Genomic DNA, 23,238 nt, shown 5'->3' with positions numbered 1-23,238 from the left:
GAGGATTGCATGGGTTTGAAGCCAGCCTCAGCTACGTAGTGAGGCTTTCAGCACTTAGTGAGACCCTGTTTCCAAATAAAATAAAAAATAGGTCTGGGAGTATAGCCTGGAGGTAGAAAGCCTCTGGGTTCCACCCCCAGTACCAAAAATAAATAAATAAATAAATAAATAAATAAATAAATAAATAAAAAGTCGGATGTGGTGGCATGGGTTTGTAATCACAGCATTTGGGAGGCTGAGGCAGGAGGATCAAGGTTCACAGATAGCCTCAGTTACTACTTAGTGAGGCCCTTAGCAACCCAGTGAGACCCTGTTTCAAAATAAAAAATAAAAATTAGGGCTGTGGGTGTAGCTCAGAGGCAGAACGCCCCTGGGGGTTCCATTCAAAGTACTGCAAAAAACCAAAAGAAAACAAAGACCTTAGTGGAGCCAGGCATGGTGGTTCATGCCTTTAATCCCTGTTCTTTGGAGGCTGAGTTAGGAAGATCACAAGTCTGAGGACCGCAAGAGCAACTTAGTGAGACCTTGTTTCAAAATAAAAATAAGGCTGGGGAGTGTAGCTCAGAGATAGAGCACTCCTGGGTTCAATCTCCAGTACAATAAATAAATAAATACATCAATACATAAATAAATAAAGGAACTTAGTAGAACTGGTTATGGTGGTTCATGCCTATATATAATACCAATCCTTGTGAGGTGAGACAGGAGGATTGCAGGTTTGAGGCCAGTTTCAGCAATTTAGGGAGGCCCTCAGCAATTTCTTCCTTCCTTCCTTTCTTTCTTTCTTTCTTTCTTTCTTTCTTTCTTTCTTTCTTTCTTTCTTTCTTTCTTTTCCTTCTTTCGGTGGTACTGGGATGGAACCCAGGGCCTTTCTACCTTTCGACAATCCCAGACCTATTTTTATATTTTATTGGAAACAGGGTCTTACTAAGTTGCGGTGGGCCTCATTAAGTAGCTGAGACTGGTTTTGAACCTGTGCGATCCTCCTGTCTCAGCATCTTAAGTAACTCTCAGCAATTTCATAATGCTCCTGGGTTAAATCCCCATTACAAAAAAGAAAGAAAGAAAAAAGTAAAGGGCTGTGACAGTCTGGGTGCTATGTAGGGACTCAGGCCGGGAGGGAACAACTATTACACTGAATAGCTCCCCTCTCGCTGCCCTTTGTTCTAAAGATTATCCCATAGTAAGAAAGTAAAGGAAAATAAGGCCTTTAGCCTTAAAAGCCTGTAGAGACAATTGCAGCATTTGGCCTTAGAAATACATTAAAGCCAGTAGCCCTACAAATATATAAAAATAATTCAAAGAAGCAGGGTGTGGTGGTGCACGCTTGTAATCCCAGCATTCGGGAGGCTGAGACAGGATGATCTGGGTTCATGGACAGCTTCAGCTACAACTTAGTGAGGCCCTTTGCAATTTAGTAAGACCCTGTTTCAAAATAAAGAATAAAAAATAGGGGTGGGGGTATTTCTCGGAGGTAGAATGCCCCCTGGGTTCCATCTCCAGTATAGCAACACACACACACACACACACACACACACACACACACACAATTATAAGCCCTAAGAACACAGTGACTCTGCCTAGCTGTAAAGATAACAAGGGCCTTATGCTTTGCTCTTAGTGATTATGTATCACTACACTGGCTGTAATTGGCACCTTAGTTTCCTCCTCTTTGTGACCCAGCCTTGGTAAACTCCATGGGTTACTTCAAAGCACCCATAGTTGATGGGCAACCAATATAGCCGACATAATAGAGGTAGGAACAAGGTAGGTAGATTATTGACTCCTGCACTTAGTAAGTGCACTGCCCGAAGACAAAGAGGCATCACCTGGCTAAGAAATAAGTTACCAGCCTGCTGCCTTGGTAGCACTGATAACATACCAGTAAGAATACCTGTATTTATTTATTTATTTATTTATTTATTTATTTATTTATTTATTTATTTTCGGGTGTGGGGATGGAACCCAGGGGGTATTCGACTTCCAAGTTACACCCCCTGCCCTATTTTTTATTCTTTATTTTGAAACAGGGTCTCACTGAGTTGCAGAGGGGCTCACTAAGTAGCTGAGGCTGTCCGTGAACAGCGATCCTCTGGTCTCAGCCTCCCAAATGCTGGGATTTCAAGCATGTGCCACCATGCCCGGCTCTGTTCTTTATTTTGAAATAGGGTCTCACTAAGTTGCAGAGTTTCAGTACTGGAATTACAAGCCTGTGCCATCAGGCCTACCTAACTTATTTTTATTTTTTTGTGGTACTGGGATGCTACACCCCTAACTCTACTTCTTCTTCTTCTTCTTCTTCTTCTTCTTCTTCTTCTTCTTCTTCTTCTTCTTCTTCTTCTTCTTCTTCTTCTTCTTCTTCTTCTTCTTTTTGGTGGTACTGGGAACGGAACCCAGGGGTCTTCTACCTCCGGGCTACACTCCCAGACCTATTTTATATTTTATTTGGAAATAGGGTCTCGTAAACCATCTGAGGCTGGCTTTGAATCTGTGTGATCCTCCTGTCTCAGCCTCCCAAGCGCTGGGATTACAAGCGTGTGCCACCACGCCTGGCTCCTTTTTTTTATTCTTTTTATTCTTTTTATTTTTTTTATTTTTTTGCGGGTCTGGGTATGGAACCCAGGGGCTTGTGACCTCCGAGCTACACCCCCTGCCCTATTTTTTATTCTTTATTTTGAAACCGGGTGTCACTGAGTTGCAGAGGGCCTCACTAAGTAGCTGAGGCTGTCCTCGAACCAGGATTCTCCTGTCTCAGCCTCCCAAATGTTGGGATTACAAGCCTGTGCCACCACGTCCTGCTCCAATTTTTTTTTTTTGGGTGGGTCTGGGGATGGAACCTAGAGGCTCTCTGCAACTTAGACCCTGTTTCAAAACAAAAAACAAAAAACAAAAAACAAAAACAACACAGGGGGTATAGCTCCGATGTAGAATGCCCCTGGGTTCCATCCCCAGACCTGTTAAAAAAAAAAAAAAGAGGCCGGGCGTGGTGGCGCACGCTTGTAATCCCCGCGCTTGGGAGGCAGAAACAGGAGAATCGCGCAGGTTCGAAGCCAGCCCCGCGCGCTGGCTTAGGAGACCCTATTTCCAAATAAAAATGCAAAAATAGGTCTGGGAGTGTAGCCCGGAGGTAGAAGGGCTTCCAGGAACCCCAGTACCACCAAAAAAAAAAAAAAAAAAAAAAAAAAAAAGAGAGCCGGGGCATGGTGGTGCAGGCTTGTAATCCCCATGCTTGGGAGGCTGAGACAGGAGGATCAAAGCCAGCCTCAGCTACTTAGTGAAGCTCTCAGCAATGTAGTGAGACCCTGTTTCCAAATAAAATATAAAATAGGTCTAGGAGTATAGCCCGGAGGTAGAAAGCCTATGGGTTCCACCCCAGTACCACCACCTAAAAAAAAAAAAAAAAAAAAAAGAAAAGAAAGTAATGAGATTTTCATCAAACCAGTGAGACCCTGTTTCCAAATAAAAACAAAATAAGGCTAGGAGTGTACTTCAGAGGTAGAATGCCTTCAGGTTCAATCCCCAGTGCCACATAAATAAATAAATACATAAATACATAAATATAAATAAAAATTAAAGCCGGGTATGGTGGCACATGTTTGTAATCCCAACATTTAGGGAGATGAAACAGGAGGATCCAGGTTCGCTGCCAGCCTCAGCTACTTAGTGAGGCCCTTTGCAACTCAGTGAGACCTTGTTTGAAAATAAACAATAAAAAATAGGACTGAGGGTATAGCCTGAAGGTAGAATGTCCCTGGGTTCCATACCCGGTACCACAAAATAAATAAATAAATAAAATTAAAATTAAATAAATGAAAGAATAAAATATGGTTAGGGATGTAGTTCAGAGGTAGAATTTTCCAGGGTTCAATCCCCAGTATCATCACTACCACCTTCACAACAACAAAATAATAATAGAGTTGGGCATATAGCTTGAAGGTAATATACTCTTGGGTTAAATCCCAGCACCACAGGGGAATGGTGAGTTGGCCTGGGCCACCCTCCTCCCCTCATGCCATTTTGGCATGGGGCTGTAACTATTTTCTGTATTTCTATTTTCTGTATTTCTATGTTTATAATAAACTTCTTTAAATCTTCAGAAAAAAAAAATCCCAGCACCACACATACGAAAAACAAACAAATAAAGAGGGCTTCAGAGGTCAGTGCCCTCGAGTTTAATCCCTAATACCAAAATTAAAAAAAAAATTAAAGGGCCGGGCGTGGTGGCGCACGCTTGTAATCCCCGCGCTTGGGAGGCACAGACAGGAGGATCGCGCAGGTTCGAAGCCAGACACGTGCGCTGGCTTAGGAGACCCTGTTTCCAAATAAAAATGTAAAAATAGGTCTGGGAGTGGAGCCCAGAGGTAGAAGGGCTTCCAGGAACCCCAGTACCACCAAAAAAAAAAAAAAAAAAAAAAAAATTAAAGGGCAGAGAATGTAGCTTAGAGCTAAAGTGCCCCTAGGTTCAATTTCCAGTTCCATAGAATTCTCCTCTGCACACAAAACAGTGCATTCTAGGTGTCCTGTCTTTCAGTGTAAAACAAGGTTATTGTTTTAATAAAATTTAGCCCTTTTCCCTCAGAAGCTGGCAAGTCTTATTGGACAAAAACCTTAGTTTTCTATAGTGGTTGCAACTTGGTCCTCAGGGACAACATACATCTTCTTTTTCAGCAGCTCCTTTTTTCTCCCTTTTCCTAGGAGATAATAACACAAAGTTGAGGGATCAGAGCAGTGATCTGGAGGTGAGCAGGGATGTGGCGCACTTACGGACTTGAAGGATGCTGAGAACGTAGGGGATCTGGATGTGAGAAAAAGCTGGTTAGGTTGATTTTGAATAGCCTGGTTAGATAGTCAACCATTTAAACTCTAGGTGAAGATTTCGATCTTAAATCTGAAGAAGAGAGGAAATCAGGCTCTGAGTAGCGTATGGCGTCTTGAAATGCTCTCTGCGTGAAGAACAGATTGGAACTTGGAAAAATCATGGGGTGGATATCTCAGTTGTCTTGGAGACTGGTGATGGTACCCAGGACCTGAGTGGGGGAAGGAAAATGGAGAGAAGTAGGAGGCTTCGAGCTGCATTTTCAAGGCAAAACGAACAGGGGCTGGAGAGTACCCAGTCCCGGGCTTCGCGTGACCTCAGCAGTTGTGGGTGGGAGAGGGCTTCAAGCTCCCGACCCCAGGCCGGGTTCCCGCGCGCCAGGGCCGTGGGCGTGGCCTGCGCGCGCCGCCTCGCGGCGACCCAGGGGGCGGGGCGAGGGCGGGGCGGCCGGGGCGCTGCGTCACCCGGTGGTGGCGATGGTGCGTGTGTGTGTGGGGCGGGGGATACGCTGGGCGCGTCCCTGGGGTCACGTGGTGCACAGCACGCAGAGTCCTCCTGTCGGTTGGTCCTGGAGCGGCGCAGCAGGAGCGGGGCGGTGAGGTGAGCTCGCGGCTAGGCGCGGCGAGGCCAAGTCGGCCGGCCGGGGCCGGGCCGGGCCGGGCCGGGCCCGCGCCGTGCGCGTGCTGTGCGGGCGGGAACGGTGACGGATGCCACCCCAGCCCCGAGCCCCCGGCCGGACCCGCTCCCCGCCTGGCCCCGTTCGCTCAGCCCGAAGGGAGGCCCGGGGACCGCTGCTAAGAGCGTGGCGGGCGTGCAAGTTGCACCCAATCCCCGGGGCTGACCGAGGGAGTGACGGCAGCAGCGGCCAATCAGCACCGCCCGAGGGGGCTGGGCTGCGGGGTGCGGGTCCTGGGCGCGGAACGGGCCGTGAGTGTGCTTGTGTGTATGTGGGGGGAGGGCGAGTGGTGGAGCCCGACTCTTGATATGTGTGGGCCCCGAGAGCCCCACTACCCTCGCCTGCTGTTGCTTTGTGCTTTGGTAACGCGCTTTCTTTTATTACCTCTTGTATCCTATTCTTAGAGCACACCCCTTTTTCAAGACCCCAAATATGGGAGTATCCCCTTTCTTTATAGTTTTGAAAATCCGTGCCGTGCACCCCCTTTTTAAAGCTTTGGCCCTGAGATTTTGTTTATAAATTCCCTCAGACTGAGGGTGAACCCCCCCCCCCTCAAAGTGGGGGCACGTTCACTTTCTGAAGCCTCTAGGCTGAGAACTCCGTTTCCAATTTGAGGATTTACCCTGTTAACAGGTTCCTCAAAACTGAGTTCCAGTAACCAGAATTTTGGAATACTGTAATATACCCCCACCACTTTACGGTAGAATCCCATTTCCAGGCTCAAATGTAACAAAATGTTTCCAGAATTTCTTAAATTTAGGGGCCACTTTCTTTTCTCAGCTCTTGAAGTACTCATGTTTATGGGTACTTCCAGCTTCATGAATTAGGGGACTTTTTCCCAGTCACTGTCGTTGGGGTTCACCTTTTCATGAATTTCTCAAACTGCCTTATTTATTGGTGGATATTGACTTTTCCTGAGAGTGTATTTCCTTCTTATCTGCCCTTAATGTATAGCGTGCATCCTTTCTAGTAAGAAGTGCACAACTTTGAGAGTTTAGCTACCATCCAGATGCTTCTTGAATATAAGGACACACCTTTTCCCTGAATCCTCTCATTTCCACGTGGTGAGTGGTCTGTAGTTCTGCAGTATGTACTTGGAATGTCCACCTCCTTTTTTTCTGTACTGGAGATTGAGCCCAGGGGTTTGAGACAAGGGCATGCTAAATTGCCCAGGCTGTGCTGGAACTTGTGCTCCTTCAGCCTCAGCCTCTGTTTTTTTTTTTTGTTGTTGTTGCTGGGGGTGGAGCCCTGGGGCTTTTCTACCCCTTTGCTACATTCCCAGACCTATTTTATACTTTATTTGGAAACAGGGTCTCACTATGTTGCTGAGAGCCTCACTCAGTAGCTGAGGCTGGCTTTGAACCTGCGCGATCCTCCTGTCTCAGCCTCCCAAGCGCTGGGGCTGGGATTATAAACGTGCACCACCACGCCCGGCCCAATCCTATTTTTTATTCTTTTAGTTTGGAACAGTGTCTCACTAAGTGGCAGAAGGCTTCACTTAGTTGAGGCTGTTTGGAAAACCTCAGCCTCCCAAGTACTGGGATTACTAGTGTGTGCCACCACACCCAGTTTACTTCAGTCTCTTGATTACCTGGGATTACAGGCCTGTGACACCTCGCCTGGCCTTTTCTGATTTTTTTTTTTAGGTTTTTTGCCACTCAGGATGTTTTATTCTTGAGTTTCCAGCCTTCCTGGAAACTACATTCCCCTTTAGGTGCTATCCCACTCAAGTCACTGTGCCCATTTCCTCTTTCTTCCACTTGTGAGTACATATCTTTGTTCAGCTCAGCACTTTCTCTCTGCTTTCATGGACTTTTTTTTCTGAGCATATTTTGTTTTTGGGGGGTGGAGGTTACTGCGGATGGGACCCAGGGACATTCTACCTTTAAGGTATACCCCCAGCCCTATTTTTTGTTCTTTATTTTGAAACAGGGTCTCACTGAGTTGCAAGGGACCTCACTAAATAGCTGAGGCTGTCTGCAAACTGATCCTCCAGTCTCAGCCTTCCAAGTATTGGGATTAAAAGCCTGTGTCACCCACCACACCCAGCTTTTGAGTAGTTTTCTGTAGCCACACCTTTTGAACCCCTCCTTCCCCCAGAATCCTCCTAAAGCGGTGCCTGAATTGCCTTTGGTTATTCACTTTTTCTTTTTCCATTGGTACTGGGGATTGAACCCAGAGTTCATGCATATTAGTCAAGCACTCTATTACTGAGCTATATTCCTAGCCATTTTTTTTTTTCCAGTACTGGGGATGGAACCCAAGGGACATTTTATCTCCAAGATACACCCCCAGCCCTATTATTTATTTGTTTATTTTTTTTGGCCGGTCTGGAGATGGAACCCAGGGGCATTTGACATCCAAGCCACATTCCCTGCCCTATTTTTATTCTTTATTTTGAAACAGGGTCTCACTGAGTTGCAGAGGGCCTCACTAAGTAGCTGAGGCTGGTTCTGAACTGTGATCCTCCTGTTTCAGCCTCCCAAATGCTGGGATTACAAACATGTGCCACCATGCCTGGCTCTTGTTTTGTTTTGAGATTGGGTCTCAGTAAGTTGCACAGGCTTTACTGGAACTTCTGCCTTAGCTTCCAGTCACTGGGATGTTCACCACTGGTTTATCTTCTATCTTTCTGAAGACAGGACTTTCTGAAGACAGGAAGTCTTTCTTGCCTTGCTCGGAAGCATTTTTATGGTTCCTGATTCCTTTGAACAGTGTTCTGTTTACTAATTGGCTATAGAGATTCCCCCCTGTGTTCCCCTTGTGCTGGACGTGGCCTTAAATTTGGCACTGTCTGGCTTGCTGGTGCAGGATTCAAACTGGAAGAAAATCCCATTGTATTTCTTTGGTTATTGATAGACTCTTAACGCTCCTGTTTTTTGCTTTTAATGAAATTCTAGTTAGGTAGGTTCTATTTTCTATTTTGCTTGATCTCTCCTATACTTACAAAAAAAAAAAAAAGAAATTCTTCAAGACTTGCTTTTTTATTTTTATTTTTGGCAGAACTGGGGTTTGAACCCAGGGGCATTCTACCTCCAAGCTATCCCCAGCCCTATTTTTTTTTTTTTTTTTTTTTTTGTTGTTACTGGGGATGGAAACCAGAGGCATTCTACCTCTGAGCCACACCCCCCAAGCCCTATTTATTTTTTATTTATTTATTTATTTTTTTGGTACTGGGGGTGGAACCCAGGGGCTTTCTAGCCCTGGGCTATACTCCCAGACCTATTTTATATTTGGAAACAGCGTCTCACTAAGTTGCTGAGAGCCTCACTCAGTAGCTGAGGCTGGCTTCGAATTAATGCAGTCCTCCTGTCTCAGCCTCCCAAGCGCTGGGATTACAAGCGTGTGCCACCACGCCCGGCTCCCAAGCCCTATTTAAAAAAAATTTTTTTTTCGGTACTGGGGATAGAAACCAGGGGCATTCTAACTTTTAGTGACACTCCCAGCCCTATTTTATTATTCTTTACTTTGAAACAGGGTCTCACTGAGTGGCAAAGGGCCTCACTAAGTAGCTGAGGCTTTCCGTGAACCTGGATCCTTTTGTTTCAGCCTCCCAAATCCTGGGATTACAAGTGTGCGTTACCAAGCCTGGCTAGACTCCAGCCCTATTTTATTATTATTATTATTTTTTTTTTTGTAGTCATACATTACTTTGGAATACAAGACTTGAGAGGATATACAGGTACATATCATCCAATAAGCCCTCATCCAATCCCCATCCCATTCCCTCCCCCCCTCGATCCCATGCTTAATTGGTGATTATCTTTGACATAACTGTTTATGCACCTCATGAGTTTTAAAGAGATTCCATCCTCCCCCTATCCCCTCCCCTCTGATTGGTCACCTTAATTGCTTCTCAATAGGGCCTTTTCTACTACTCGACCTCCTCCTGTTACCCCTTTCTTCCTAGTTCTTGCTAATTAGGGGAAGCATCTGGATTTTATTTTCTGTGCTATCTCTCTGTGCATGCCGCATTGCAAGTTCCGATCCTACTCTTGACGGCCCCAGTAGTGGCCTGGCCACCCGGAGAACTCTTATCCCGACCTCACTGTCTCCAGCACCGGCCTTGCCTCATGGGAGGCCCTGATCCTGGCCTCGCTGGCCCCCGCACCGAACTAACCCCTTGGCTGGCTCCTCTCCCGGTCTCAGAGGCCCCAGCACTGGCCTAGCCTCACGATAGGCTCCGATCCCGGCCTCGCTGACCCTGGCACCGGCCTAACCCCTCGGCAGGCTCCTATCCTGGGCTCATTAGTCCCATCTTCATCTTTGCCTCACGTCCAGCCCTATTTTTTATATTTTTTTTAATATTTATTTATTTATTATTTATTTATTTTTTGGTGATGGTACTGGGGGTGGAACCCAGAGGCTTTCTACCTCTGATCTATACTCCCAGACCTTTTTTATATTTTATTTGGAAACAGGGTCTCACTAAGTTGCTGAGAGCCTAACTAAGTAGCTGAGGCTGGCTTCGAACCCGTGCGATTCTCCTGTCTTAGCCTCCCAAGCGCAAGCGCAGGGATTACAATCGTGCGCCACCACGCCCGGCTCTTTTATTTTTTATTTTGAGACAGGGTTTCACTAAGTTGCAAATGGCCTCACTTAATAGCTGAGGCTGGCTGAGAACCTGTGGTCCTCCTGTCTCAGCCTCCCAAGTACTAGGATTATTAGTGTGAGCCACCTCGCTTGGCTTTCAGGAGATTTTTTCCCCTAACACTTTATTGCTTCTAGCCTATATGCTTCTTCCCCTATGATGGCTTTCGTTATTTTATCAAGAAAAGAAAATATTTTGGCTGTAGTGTAGCTTGGTTGTGGAGTGCTTAGGCCTTGGGTTTGTCCCCAGTGTCATTTAGTGGAATCCCTTGGACCCTCTTTGTTTTTGTCCCTGGCGTACAACTGGGGATGGATATTTATCTTTTCCTATCTTATCACGTATCTGCCAGTCTTTGCCTCCGAGCCCCATCTTAAATCTCTACAAATATTTGGGACATCTTGTCTCTCAAGAGTCTCAGTAGATTCTTTTGTAATTTTCCATTCCTTTTCCAGATCTTTCTCAGGGCTTCTCAGTCTGGGCCCCAAGCAGATTAATTTCTCTACAGCTGGAATCTCAAGTGCTTGGTAGATAGTGACACTTCTGACCTTTCTTCCTTTTAGGAAGTACTTGACTGCAGCTGCATGAGGCCTCAGTGAGTGGATGGGGGAGTTTGGGTTTGAGGATCTGCACCAATAGGACAAGGCAGGAACACTGCATTTTCAGGACCAAGTCCTTCCGAATTCCATTTGGAAACTGGATGTTTTCCAAGCACCTGCTTCCTAGAGATGCTGGGGGATTGATTGGATGATACTCCTAGGAACCTGTAGAAATTAATGGGGCTTGTGGGGAAGTGCTCTGAACTCACTTGAATAAAATTAATCATTATTGTATTTTCAGAACAACTAAGCTGTTTCATATTTCTCATGCATGAAAGTTCTAGAATTAAGTTGTGTTATGTGAGGAAGTAAAATAGACCCAAAATTTAGCTCATGTGTTCGTTAGTAAGTATTAAATTTATAAAAAATACTGGAGGTCTGTTTGCGTAGTACCTAATAAAATATGGTATATGGAAAGTGAAAAGGTACTTCGTCTCTTTATTTGGCTGTTGGATACTTTATGTGTGTTCTGGTTGCTGTACAGTGCACCTTAAATGTATCCGACACCAGTGCTTCTCACACTTGAGTGAGCATACAAATCACCTAGGGTTCTTGTGAAAATGCTGATTATGATTTGGTAGGTGTGGGATTTTTCCTACATTTTTCTCCCTTTTTTTTTTTTTCTTTCTTTTTTTTTTCAGACTAGAAGATTGAATTCAGAGGCATTCTACCTCTGAACTACACTCCCACCTTTTTTTTTTTTTTTTGGTACTGGGGATGGAACCCAGGGGGATTCAACTTCTGAGCTATACCCCCAGCCCTAATTTTTATTCTTTATTTTGAAACAGGTTTTCACTGAGTTGCAAAGGGTAGCTGAGGCTGTCCATGAAGTGTGATCTACCTGTCATGTGATCAGCCTCCCAAAGGCTGGGATTATAAGCATGTGCCACCATTCCCGGCTTCTCCTTTTTAAAAAAGTTTTTTTTTTTCATTTTGCAGTACTGGGGATGGAATCCAGGGTCATTCTACCTTGGAGCTACAACCTCAGCTCTATTTTTTTTATTCTTTATTTTGAAACAGGGTCTCACTGAGTTGCAAAGGATGTTGCTAAGTAGCTGAGGCTATCTGCGAACCCAGATCCTCCTGTCTCAACCTCCTGAATGCTGGGATTACAAGCATGCGCTGCCATGCTCGGCTCTCACTGAGTTTTAAAGGGCCTCACTAAAGTAGCTGATGCTGTCTGCGAACCCAGATCCTTCTGTCTCAACTCAACCTCCAAAGTACTGGGATTACAAGTGTGCCACCATGCCTGGTTCTCTTTTTCTTTTTTGAGATGGAGTCTTGCTAGGTTGCCCAGACTGTCCTCAAATTCCTGTGCTCAAATGATTCTCCTGTTTCAGCATCTGGAGTAGCTGAGACTTAAAGTTGTATTGGAGATTGAACCCAGGAGAATCCTACCTCTGAGCTAGCTATATTCTCAGCATTTTATTTTATTTTATTTTTCTTTTGCAGTACTGGGGATTGAACCTGGGGGTATTCTACCTCCCAGCTACATCCTAGCCCTATTTTATTTTATTTTATTTTTTTGTGCTACTGGAGATGGAACCCAGGGACATTCTACCTTCGAGCTCCACCCCAGCCCTTTTTTTTTTTTTTTTTGCAGGTTTGGGGATGGAACCTAGGGGCATTTGACCTCTGAGCTACACCCCTGCCCTGTTTTTTATTCTTTATTCTTGAAACAGGGTCTCAATAAGTCGCAGAGGGCCTCACTAAGTAGCTGAGGCTGTCCATGAACCACGATCCTCTGGTCTCAGTCTCTCGAATGCTGGGATTACAAGCGTGCACCACTACTCCCAGCACCAGCCCTATTTTTTATTCTTTATTTTGAAACAGGGTCTCACCTGAGTTGCAAAGGGCCTCACTAAGTAGCTGAGGCTGTCCTAGAACTGGTGTCCTCCTGTCTCAGCCTCTCAAGTGATGTGATTACAAATGTGCGTCACCACACCTGGCTCTCTCTTTTTTTTTTTTTTTTTTGGTGGTGGTGGTACTGGGGTTCCTGGAAACCCTTCTACCTCCAGGCTACACTCCCAGACCTTTTTTAAAATCTGGAAACAGGGTCTCTCTCTCTCTTTTTTTTTTTTTTTTTTTTTGGTGGTACTGGGGTTCCTGGAAGCCCTCCTTCTACCTCCTATACACTCCTAGACCTATTTTTTATATTTTTATTTGGAAACAGGGTCTCTTAAGCCAGTGCGGCTGGCTTCTAACCTGCGTGATCCTCCTGTCTCCGCCTCTCAAGCGCTGGGATTACAAGCGTACGCCACCACGCCCGGCACACCTGGCTCTCTTTTATTCTTTATTTTGAAACAGGGTCTCACTGAGTTGCAGAGAGCCTCACTAAATAGCTGAGGCTGTCTTTGAACCTACAATTCTCCTGTCTCGGCCTTCTAAGTAGTGGGATTATAGGTTTGTGCTACCATGCCAGGCTTGTGTTTTTATTTTATTTTATTTTTATTTTTGGTGGTACTGAGGAATGAACTCAGGAGAATATTACCTTTGAGCTATACCCCAGCCCAATTTTATTTTTTATTTTGAAATAGAGTCTCAGTTTCAGAGGGCCTCACAAGGTTGCTGAGGCTGGCCATAAGCCTGCAATCCTCCTGTCTCAGCCTCCCAAGTACCGGGATTACAAGTGTGTACCGCCACACCTATCCTTCCATTCTAGCCTTGCTGAGATTTCCCCTCCATTATCTGAAGTCCCTCTGGTATCCCCAATGCTCTCTAGTTAGGGCATAGTAGGGAAAACATATGTCCCTTCTCTTTCTGTACTTGGCTGATCTCACTTAACATAATGTTCTCCAGATCTTTCCATTTTCTTGCGAATGCCATGATTTTGTTCTTCTTTATAGCTGAATAGAATTCCATTGTGTGTATTTCCCATAATTCTGAAATCCATTCATCTGTTGATGGAAACCTGGGTTGGTTCCATATTTTGGCAATTATTAATTGTGCTGCTATGAACATAGGTATGCATATGTTACTGTAGTTCTCTGATTTCAACCCCTTTGGAAAAATACTCAGGAATGGTAGAGCTGGATCATATGGTGGATCTATTCCCAGTTTTCTAAGAAATCTCCACACTGATCTCCATAGTGGCTGAACTATTTTGCACTCCCACCAACAGTGTAAAAGAGTTTCTCTTTCCCCACCTCCTCGCTGCTGCTGGCTTATTTCTAAGTGGGTTCTCCAGAAGCAGTGCTAGTAACAAGATTACATTCTTTAGTGGGGATCATGGCTTATGATGCTTTCTCCTTGTGTACCCACAAATCTATTCTAAATCTCAGTGGGTTTTTCCATTCTGAATGACTTGGGTCATATGGACCTGTTTCCTTGACTGTTACCTGTTGTGGCTCTTTTCCAGGCCCTAAGAGACAAACTTGAATGGCTGGACTATTTGTGTCATTGGTTCCCCCCCCCCCCAATCTCTTAATTTCTCAAGTAAATGTCAGATCATCTTCAGTAACAGATTTGATCTGGATTTGGCTCTAGTTCCAAGTTTTCCACTTATTGTGAAACCGCAGGCAAGTCACTTAATGCTGCCGGGCCTTTTCTTATTTATCAAACAAGGGCCGATTATCTCTAGTCTCTCCTGCCTTGAGTCTTCGAGAGTACCTTGTTTAGAAACCCAGTTGTCTGGGAGCTCATTGTAGCAGATCTGATTTCCTTCACGTGCTCAGTTGGGCAGTCTGCCAGTTGTTCCCTTGTCCAAATTGCTTCTGCCTCTGTCTCTTTTGTAGCCGAGGCAGCCAGCTTGTCCTCACACCCAACTTAGCATTCTTTTGCCTCCATGTCCTCTGCCAATTTTGTCTGTATTTCATTCAAAACTGCCTAAAGTTGTCAAAGAGGTCTGTTGCACCACTAAGGAGGCTGTATGTTATTTTGCTACAAGGGATTGAACGCAGGTACATTCTACCACTGATACACACACGGCCATTTTTGTTCTTATTTTGATTGTTTAAAAATTTTTTTTTTTGCGGTTCTGGGCATGGAATCCAGGGGCATCCTATCTCTGAGCTAAACCCCCAGTCCTATTTTTTATTCTTTATTTTGAAACAGGGTCTCACTGAGTTGCAAAGGGCCTCACTAAGTAATAGCTGCGATCCTCTTGTTTCAGCCTCCTAAGTGCTGAGATTGCAAGCGTGTGCTATGGCACCTGGCTTCATTTTTATTTTGAAACGGTATCATTGAGTTGCTGTGAGCCTTGCTCAGTAGCTGAGGATGGCCTTGAACCTGGGATCTTCCAGTTTTAGCCTCCCAGTACTGGGATTATAAGCATGCACTACTACATCCAGCTTATTTTATTTTTGATGAAATTAATTAAATTGATTTTAGTGTTTTGAATTGAACCCAGGTGTACTTAGGTCTGAGCTAAACCCCTAGCCCTTTTTGTTCTAATTAATTAATTAATTTTTTGTGGTACTGGGGATTGACTCCAGGAACATTCTGAGTACACTCCCTGATCCCCCCTTTTTTTTAAAATAAAAATAAGATTGATGAGTGTCTCAGCGCATCCTTGTAATTTCAGCATTTGGGAGGCTGAGACAGGAGAATCTGGGTTCGCGGACAGCGTCAGCTACTTAGACCCTTTGCAACTCAGTGAGACCCTATTTCAAAATAAATACTAAAACTTAGGGCTGGGGGTATAGCTCGAAGATAGAATGCCCCTGGGTTCCATCGCCAGTACTGCAAAAAAAAGAAAAATTATTTTTACTTTAGAGTCTCAGCCGGGTGTGGTGGCACAAGCTTGTAATCCCCATGCTTGGGAGGCTGAGAAAGGAGGATCACACGGGTTCGAAGCCAGCCTCAGCTACTTAGTGAGGTTTTCAGCAACTTAGTGAGACCCTGTTTCCAAACAAAATATAAAAGGTCTGGTAGTATAGCCCAGAGGTAGAAAGCCTCTGGGTTCCACCCCTAGTACCACCCAAAAAAATAAAAAATAAAAAAATAAATGAAAAATAAAAATAAAATAGAGTCTCAGCCGGGCGTGGTGGCGCAGGTTTGTAATCCCAGCATTCAGGAGGCTGAGACCAGAGGATCGTGGACAGCCTCAGCTGCTTAGTGAGGCCCTCTGCAACTCAGTGAGACCCAGTTTCAAAATAAAAGAATAAAAAATAAAAAAAAATAGGGCAGGGGGTGCAGCTTGGAGGTTAAAAATGCCCCTGGGTTCCATTCCCAGACCCGAAAAAAAGGAAAAAAAAAAAAAATAGAGTCTCACTAGATTGTTGAGGTTGCCCTAAAATGTTCAATCTTTCTGTCTTCAGCCTCCCAAGTACTGGAATTGTAGGCGTGTGCCACCAGGCTTGGCTTGCACCTTGGTTTCTTTGGCCAAATGTGATAAAATTAATGAGCTTGCAGAAATCTGGTAAAATGTTAGGAGCCTGGTATGAGTCACTAAGTATAAGTATGGTGGTTGTATTTAACAGAAGCGCTTCAATCTGAATTTTTGGGATGGAGTGAGAGGAGGACCTTGGGGAAGTGTTTATTTATTTTGTACGGGGGATGGAACCAGGGACATTCTACCTCCAAGCACACCCCTTGCCTTTTTTTTTTTTTTAATTTAAATTTTTTGTTTTTGAAACAGGATCTTCCTAGGTTGCTGGCAACCTGCACTCCTTCTGTCTTAGCCTCCCAAGTATTGAGATTACAGACGTGTGCCACTAGGACCACCTGGGGGAGGATTTAAAATGAGGTTTATTTATTTATTTTTGTGGTGCTGGGGATGGAACCCAGGGGCATTCTACCTCCAAGGTACAGCCTTGTCCTAATTTTAGTCCTTTTTTGGGGGTGGGGCACTGGGGCTGGATCCCAGGGGCACTCTACCTCCAAACTACATTTTCTGCCCTATTTTTAATTCTTTATTTGAAATCTCACTGAGTTGCAGCTGAGGCTGTCTGAGAACCATGATCCTCCAGTCTCGGCCTCTTGAATGCTGGGATTACAAGCATGAGCCACCATGCTTGGCCTTCCTAGGCCTTTTAAGTGAATACAGTATTTGGTCTTTGTTTCCTAGTAAAGACCTGATATACAAAAGGTCTCACATGTTGGAATTCCTAGGTTTCTATAACCTAGCTTGGATATGTGGGCATTTTATAATAATGCTAACCTTTTAACCTTAGCTAGCATCTTCGAGTCCTCTGTTGGATCTCGTGTCTTTACAAATGATCCATTATCTCCTTTTTTTTTTTTTTTTTTTGGTGGTACTCGGGTTCCTGGAAGCTGTTCTAACTCTGGGCTACACTAGCCCATACTGGACTACCCCAGACCCATTTTATATTTTTATTTGGAAACACGGTCTCTTAAGCCAGCAAGGCTGGCTTCGAATCTGTGCAATCCTCCTGTCTCCGCCTCCCAAGTGCAGGGATTACAAGAGTGTACCACCACGCCCAGCGTTCATTATCTCCTTCTAATAACAGAGAAGGAAACTGAGACTCAGTAACTTGTCCAGGGTCCTTTACCTGGTAAAGAGAGCCCATACTGGACTTAGGCTTCTTCCCCTCCAGTCCAGGTATCTTACATCCTTCTCTCTTCTGTCACACTTCTCCTAGAGGTTTGAGTAGGTCACTTTAATGAGAGTATTAAAGAGGTGGCAGCCTGGAACCCATAACCCCAGGCACTTTGCTACTCTCACCCCGGATTTCATTCTTAACCATGCAGATAGTCCTTAATCATAGCAGCCCAGTTCTCCCATCGCAGGCTACCCTTTCTCTCTTTTTTTCTTTTCTTTTTCTTGCTGTACTGGAGATTGAATAAGGAGCCTTATGCATGCTAGGTGAATACTCTGTCGCTGAGCTACAGGCCCAGCCAGATGCCCTTTTTACTACATAACCCTGGGCAAGTTATTTGCTTTAAGCCTTCTTTATCTCCTTTGTAGGCTAATACTACTGCCTACTTTTTTTTTCCTGCATTGTTGGGAAGAATTTGGCATGTGGTAAAGACCGAGTTAAATGTTAGCTATTTCTTAGTTATAATAAAGGCCAGAAATAAGTGTTAATATTTAAAGAATAAGACTGGGTGTAATCCTAGCATTTGGGAGACTGAGATAAGGAGGATTGCTGTTCAAGAACAGCCTCAGCTACTTAGTGCGACCCCCTGCAACTCATTGAGACCCTGTGTCCAAAATAAAGAAAAAAAATAGGGCTGGAGGTGTAGCTTGGAGGTAGAATGCCCCTGGGTCCCATTCTCAGTACCTCCAAAAAAGGGGAGGGGATTGATTAGTTCTCTATTAAATAATTTGTGTCTTTAGGACCCCCTATGTAGTGAAGGAGCTGTATTCAGGAAAATATCTTTGGAGGCCCCATCAAGTAATGACTCCATGTCCAAAAAAAATTTTTTTTCTTTTTTTTTGTGTGGTACTAATGATTGAACCTGGGGCCATTTTACCTGTGAGCTATAACCCCAGCTCAGTTTTATTTTTGTTTTGAAACAGGGTCTCCCTAGGTTGATGAGAGTCTCACTACTTCCTGAGTTGTCCTCAAAACTGTGATCCTCCTGTCTCAGGCTCTCAAGTATTGGGATTATAGGTACTTTAAGAAATCCTGTGCTGGGCGTGGTGGCGCAGGCTTGTAATCCCAGCATTTGGGAGGCTGAGATGAGAGCCTCAGCTACTTAGTGAGGCCCTCTGCAACTCAGTGAGACCCGGTTTCCAAATAAAGAATAAAAAAATAGGGTAGGGGGTGTAGCTTGGAGGTCGAATGCCCCTGGGTTCCATCCCCAGACCCGCAAAAAAAAAAAAAAAAAAAAAAAAAGAAATCCTGTAGGAGGCCAGGTGTGGTGGTTTAAGTTTGTAATCCCAGCATTTGGGAGGCTAAGACCAGAGGATCACTGTTCCAGGACAGCCTCAGCTATATACTGAGGCCCTCCACAACTTAGTGAGACCCTGTTTCAGAATAAAGAATAAAAAGTAGGGCAGGGAGGGCCAGGATGTAGCTCAGTGGCAAAGTGCCTGCTTTGCAGGTGTGGTGCTCTGGGTTCAATCCCCGGTTCCAAAAAAGAAAAAAAAGAGAAAAAAAGTAGGGCAGGGGTGTAGCTAGGAGGTCCAATGCCCCTGGGTTCCATCCCCAGGACCCCCCCCCCCCAAAAGAAATAGGGCTGGGGATGTAGCTTGGAGGTAGAATGCCCCTGGGTTCCATTCCCAGTACTGCCAAAAGAAAAAAGAAAAAAAGTTTCCTGTATGGAGTTGGGTGTGGTAGCACATGTTTGTAATCCCAGTACTTGGGAGGCTGAGGTGTGGGAGGATCTTGGTTTGCAGCCAGCCTCAGCTACTTAGTGAGGCCCTCTGCAAGTTAGTGAGACCGTTTCAAAATAAAGAATAACAAAATTGTGTTGGGGCTGTAGCTTGGAGGTAAAATGCCCCTGGGTTCAATCCCCAAACCCGCAAAAAAACAAACAAACAAAAAAAGGGCTGAAGTGCAGCTGAAGGCAGAATACCCTTAAATTCAATCCCCAGAACCCCCTTCCCCAAATGGTAATGATAACTAACAATACTCATTGTTAGACTAAGAGACTGTGAATGCGGCGGTATGACACTTAGAATCATATATGTCACCAAAACAGGTAGTCAGAAAATGTCAGCTTTTTTTTTTCTTCTTTTATTTTCTTTTTGTGATACTGGGGATTGAACCCAGGGTATTCTCTCTTGGACCTCTACCCCCAGCCCTTTTATTTATTTATTTAGAAACAGGGTCACTAAGTGTTGAGGCTGATTTTGATCCTGTGATCCTTCTGTCTTAGCCTCCCAAGTGCTGGGATTACATGGATGTTTCACCAGCTTGGTTGATGTCAGGTCTTAATACAGTATTGTTGTGGGTCTGGAGAGGGTGTGGCTGAAGCTCTGGAGCTTGGTTGAGACCTGTTGTAGGGATTGAAACCTGTGAGGGCCGGAGCTGGACAGTAATGGGAGGGACCTTCGAAGTGGGTCCTGCAAGTGGTGACTATGAGTAGGAGAGAGAGGAGGCAGTAAGGGGATGCTAGAAATAGCTTAGTATATGGCCTTGAGCCTTAAACTGTGATGGGGAGAAGAGAAGGAACTTGTAGGGGTAAAATGATTAGTTCAGTGAAGTTGAATAATGTACCCAAGGTCATATAGCAGAAATATTCTAGAGCCAAGCCTGGGTTTAAGGCATTGTCTACTGCTTCTGGAAAGATCTACTGATCTAACCATTCTCAGTAGCTTGTTAGGAGTAAATGCAATCTAAGTTTTCTGTCTGTCTGAATTTTAATTGTGGAAGGAAAAGCTTGGCTCTTGAAGAAAGCATTTCAAGTATGGGGAGGAAGGTCAGGGAATTCTTAAGCGTTCCTTCCTTTCATCCCTTTTCTACCCTCAAGTAAAATGGCCTAATTGAGCTCTTTTAATGTGATTTGGGAAAGGGCCCCACTTCAACCAGCTTGTTACTTTTCTAGAACTAAAGATGTGCTTTTAGTGTTTGTTACTATATGGATACTATTTGTTACTGTTTGGTAATAGGATTGACTATAATCCTTTGTGTCTGAGGTCCTTTTTGTTAGTGCATTACCATGACCATCACTAATACTGAAGATTTAAGTGCTTTCTCTACTAGGTACTTGTCATCCATTAATTCACTCATTCCTCACTGCAACCCCAGGAGTTGTTAATTCTGTTTTATAGATGAGTAAAAAAAGACTCCGTAACCTTTCTCATCATCACTCAGCCAATGAATAGAGCCAGAATTGGTCAGAATTTGAATCAGGAGCTCGGTTTGGATTGCACACTTGTGATCCCAGTACTTGGGGGGCTGAGACAGGAGGATCTCAGGTTTGTGCCTAGCCTCAGCTACTTAGTTGCCCTTACCCTGTTTCCAAATAAAAAATAAAAAATAGCCAGGCGTGGTGGCGCACGCTTGTAATTCCCACGCTTGGGAGGCGGAGACAGGAGGATCTCGCAGGTTCGAAGCCAGCCTCTCTGGCTTAAGAGACCCTGTTTCCAAAAATAGGTCTGGGATTGCCGGGCGTTGTGGCGCACGCTTGTAATCCCCGCGTTTGGGAGGCTGAGACAGGAGGATCGCGCAGGTTCGAAGCCAGCCTCAGCTACTTAGTGAGGCTTTCAGCAACTTAGCGAGACCCTGTTTCCAAATAAAATATAAAAAAAAATGGGTCTGGGAGTCTAGCCCAGAGGTAGAAAGCCTCTGGGTTCCACCCCCAGTACCACCAAAAATAGGTCTGGGAAAGCCGGGCATGGTGGCGCACGCTTGCAATCCCAGCATTCGGGAGGCTGAGACTGGAGGATCGCGGTTCGCGGACAGCCTCAGCTACTTAGTGAGGCCCTCTGCAACTCAGTGAGACCCTGTTTCAAAATTAAGAATAAAAAATTGGGCGGGGGGGGGGGGCGGTGTAGCCCGGAGGTCAAATGCCCCTGGGTTCCATCCCCAGACCCGCAAAAAACAAAAACAAACAAACAAAAACAAACAAAAATAGGTCTGGGAGTGTAGCCTGGAGGTAGAAGGGCTTCCAGGAACCCCGTACCACCCCCCCCAAAAAAAAAGGATTAGGGTGTAGCTCAAAGGTAGAATGCCCTTGGGTTCATTCCCCAGTATTACAAAAACAAAAAAAGAAAAAAGAAAAAAAAAGAAAGAAAAGAAAAGTAGGAGTTGGGCGTGCTGGCACACGCTTATAATCCCAGCACTTGGGAGCTTGAGACAGGAGGATTGCACAGGTTCAAAGTCAGCCTCAGCTATTTAGTGAGGCTCTCAGCAACTTAGTGAGATTCTGTTTCCAAATAAAATATAAAATAGGCCTGGGAGTATAGCCCAGAGGTAGAAAAGCCCCTGGGTTCCACCCTCAGTACTACAAAACAAAACAAAACAAAAAAACAAGAAAAGAAAAATAGGGCCGGGTGTCCCTCAGAGGTCGAATGCCCCTGAGTTCAATCCCCAGTACCACAAAAAGCCCCCAAAACAACAAAAAAATTATTATTATTATTATTTTTTTTTGCAGGTCTGGGGATGGAACCTAGGGGCTTTTGACCTCTGAGCTATACCCCCTGCCCTATTTTTTATTCTTTATTTTGAAACCGGGTCTCACTTGAATTGAAGAGGGCCTCACTAAGTAGCTGAGGCTGTCCACGAACTGCGATCCTCCAGGTCTCAGCCTCCCGAATGCTGGGATTACAAGCATGCACCACCATGCCCGGCTCAAAAAAATTATCTTTATGTATTCCTTTTTTTGTGTGTGGCACTGGGAATTGAACCCGGGGGCATTCTACATATGAGCGACACACCCAGCCCTATTTTATTTTTATTTTGAAAAGGGTCTTGCTAGGTTGATGAAAGTCTCACTATTTGCTGAGCATGTCCTTGAATCTGCTGTCCTCTTGTCTCAGCCTCCTAAGTGTTGGGATTACAAGCACGCATCCTCACACCCAGCATCTGTTTCTTATCTTATTACCCACCTTCTGCACTAGAGGTCATGGATGAGTTTGGGGTTTTACTCTTCAGGTATCTCTCTAGCACCTGGCACATAGGCACTCTTACTTATTTATTCATTATTACTATTATTTTTTTGTGGTGCTGGGGATTGAACCCAGGGTCATTCTACCTCTGAGCTATACCTTTAGCTCTGTTTTATTTTTTATCTTGAAACTGGGTCAGGCTAGGTTGATGAAAGTCTCATTATTTGTTGAGGCTGTCCTTGAACTTTTTTTTGGCGGTATTTGTTATTTGGTTTTGTTTTTTTTTTTTTTTTTTGGGTGGCACTGAGGTTCCTGGAAGCCCTTCTACCTCCAGGCTACACTCCCAGACCTATTTTATTTTTGGAAACAGGGACTCTTAATCCAGCGGCTGGCTTTGAACCTGCGCACAAGCGTGGGGATTACAGTCATGCGCCACCAAGCCCGGCCTTTTTGCGGTATTTGGATTGGAACCCAGGGGCATTCTACCTCACTCCTATTCTCTCTCTCTTCCTCCCTTCCTTTCTCTTTCTTTCTTCCAGTCCTATTCCCTTCTTTCTTTCTTTGGATAGAACCCAGGGGCATTCTACCTTTGAGCTATACCCCCAGCCCTATTTTATATATATTTATATAGTGTGTGTGTGTGGTACTGGGGTGGAACCCAGGGGCTTTCTACCTTTGAGCTATACCCCTAGCCCTATTTTATATATATTTATATAGTGTGTGTGTGTGGTACTGGGGTGGAACCCAGGGGCTTTCTACCTTTGAGCTATACCCCTAGCCCTATTTTATATATATTTATATAGTGTGTGTGTGTGGTACTGGGGTGGAACCCAGGGGCTTTCTACCTTTGAGCTATACCCCTAGCCCTATTTTATATATATTTATATAGTGTGTGTGTGTGGTACTGGGGTGGAACCCAGGGGCTTTCTACCTTTGAGCTATACCCCTAGCCCTATTTTATATATATTTATATAGTGTGTGTGTGTGGTACTGGGGTGGAACCCAGGGGCTTTCTACCTTTGAGCTATACCCCTAGCCCTATTTTATATATATTTATATAGTGTGTGTGTGTGGTACTGGGGTGGAACCCAGGGGCTTTCTACCTTTGAGCTATACCCCCAGCCCTATTTTATATATATTTATATAGTGTGTGTGTGT

This window comes from Muscardinus avellanarius, assembly GCF_963383645.1.
Source record: "Muscardinus avellanarius genome assembly, chromosome: 19".
NCBI lineage: Eukaryota > Metazoa > Chordata > Mammalia > Rodentia > Gliridae > Muscardinus > Muscardinus avellanarius.
Note: the sequence above shows the minus strand (reverse complement) of the source record.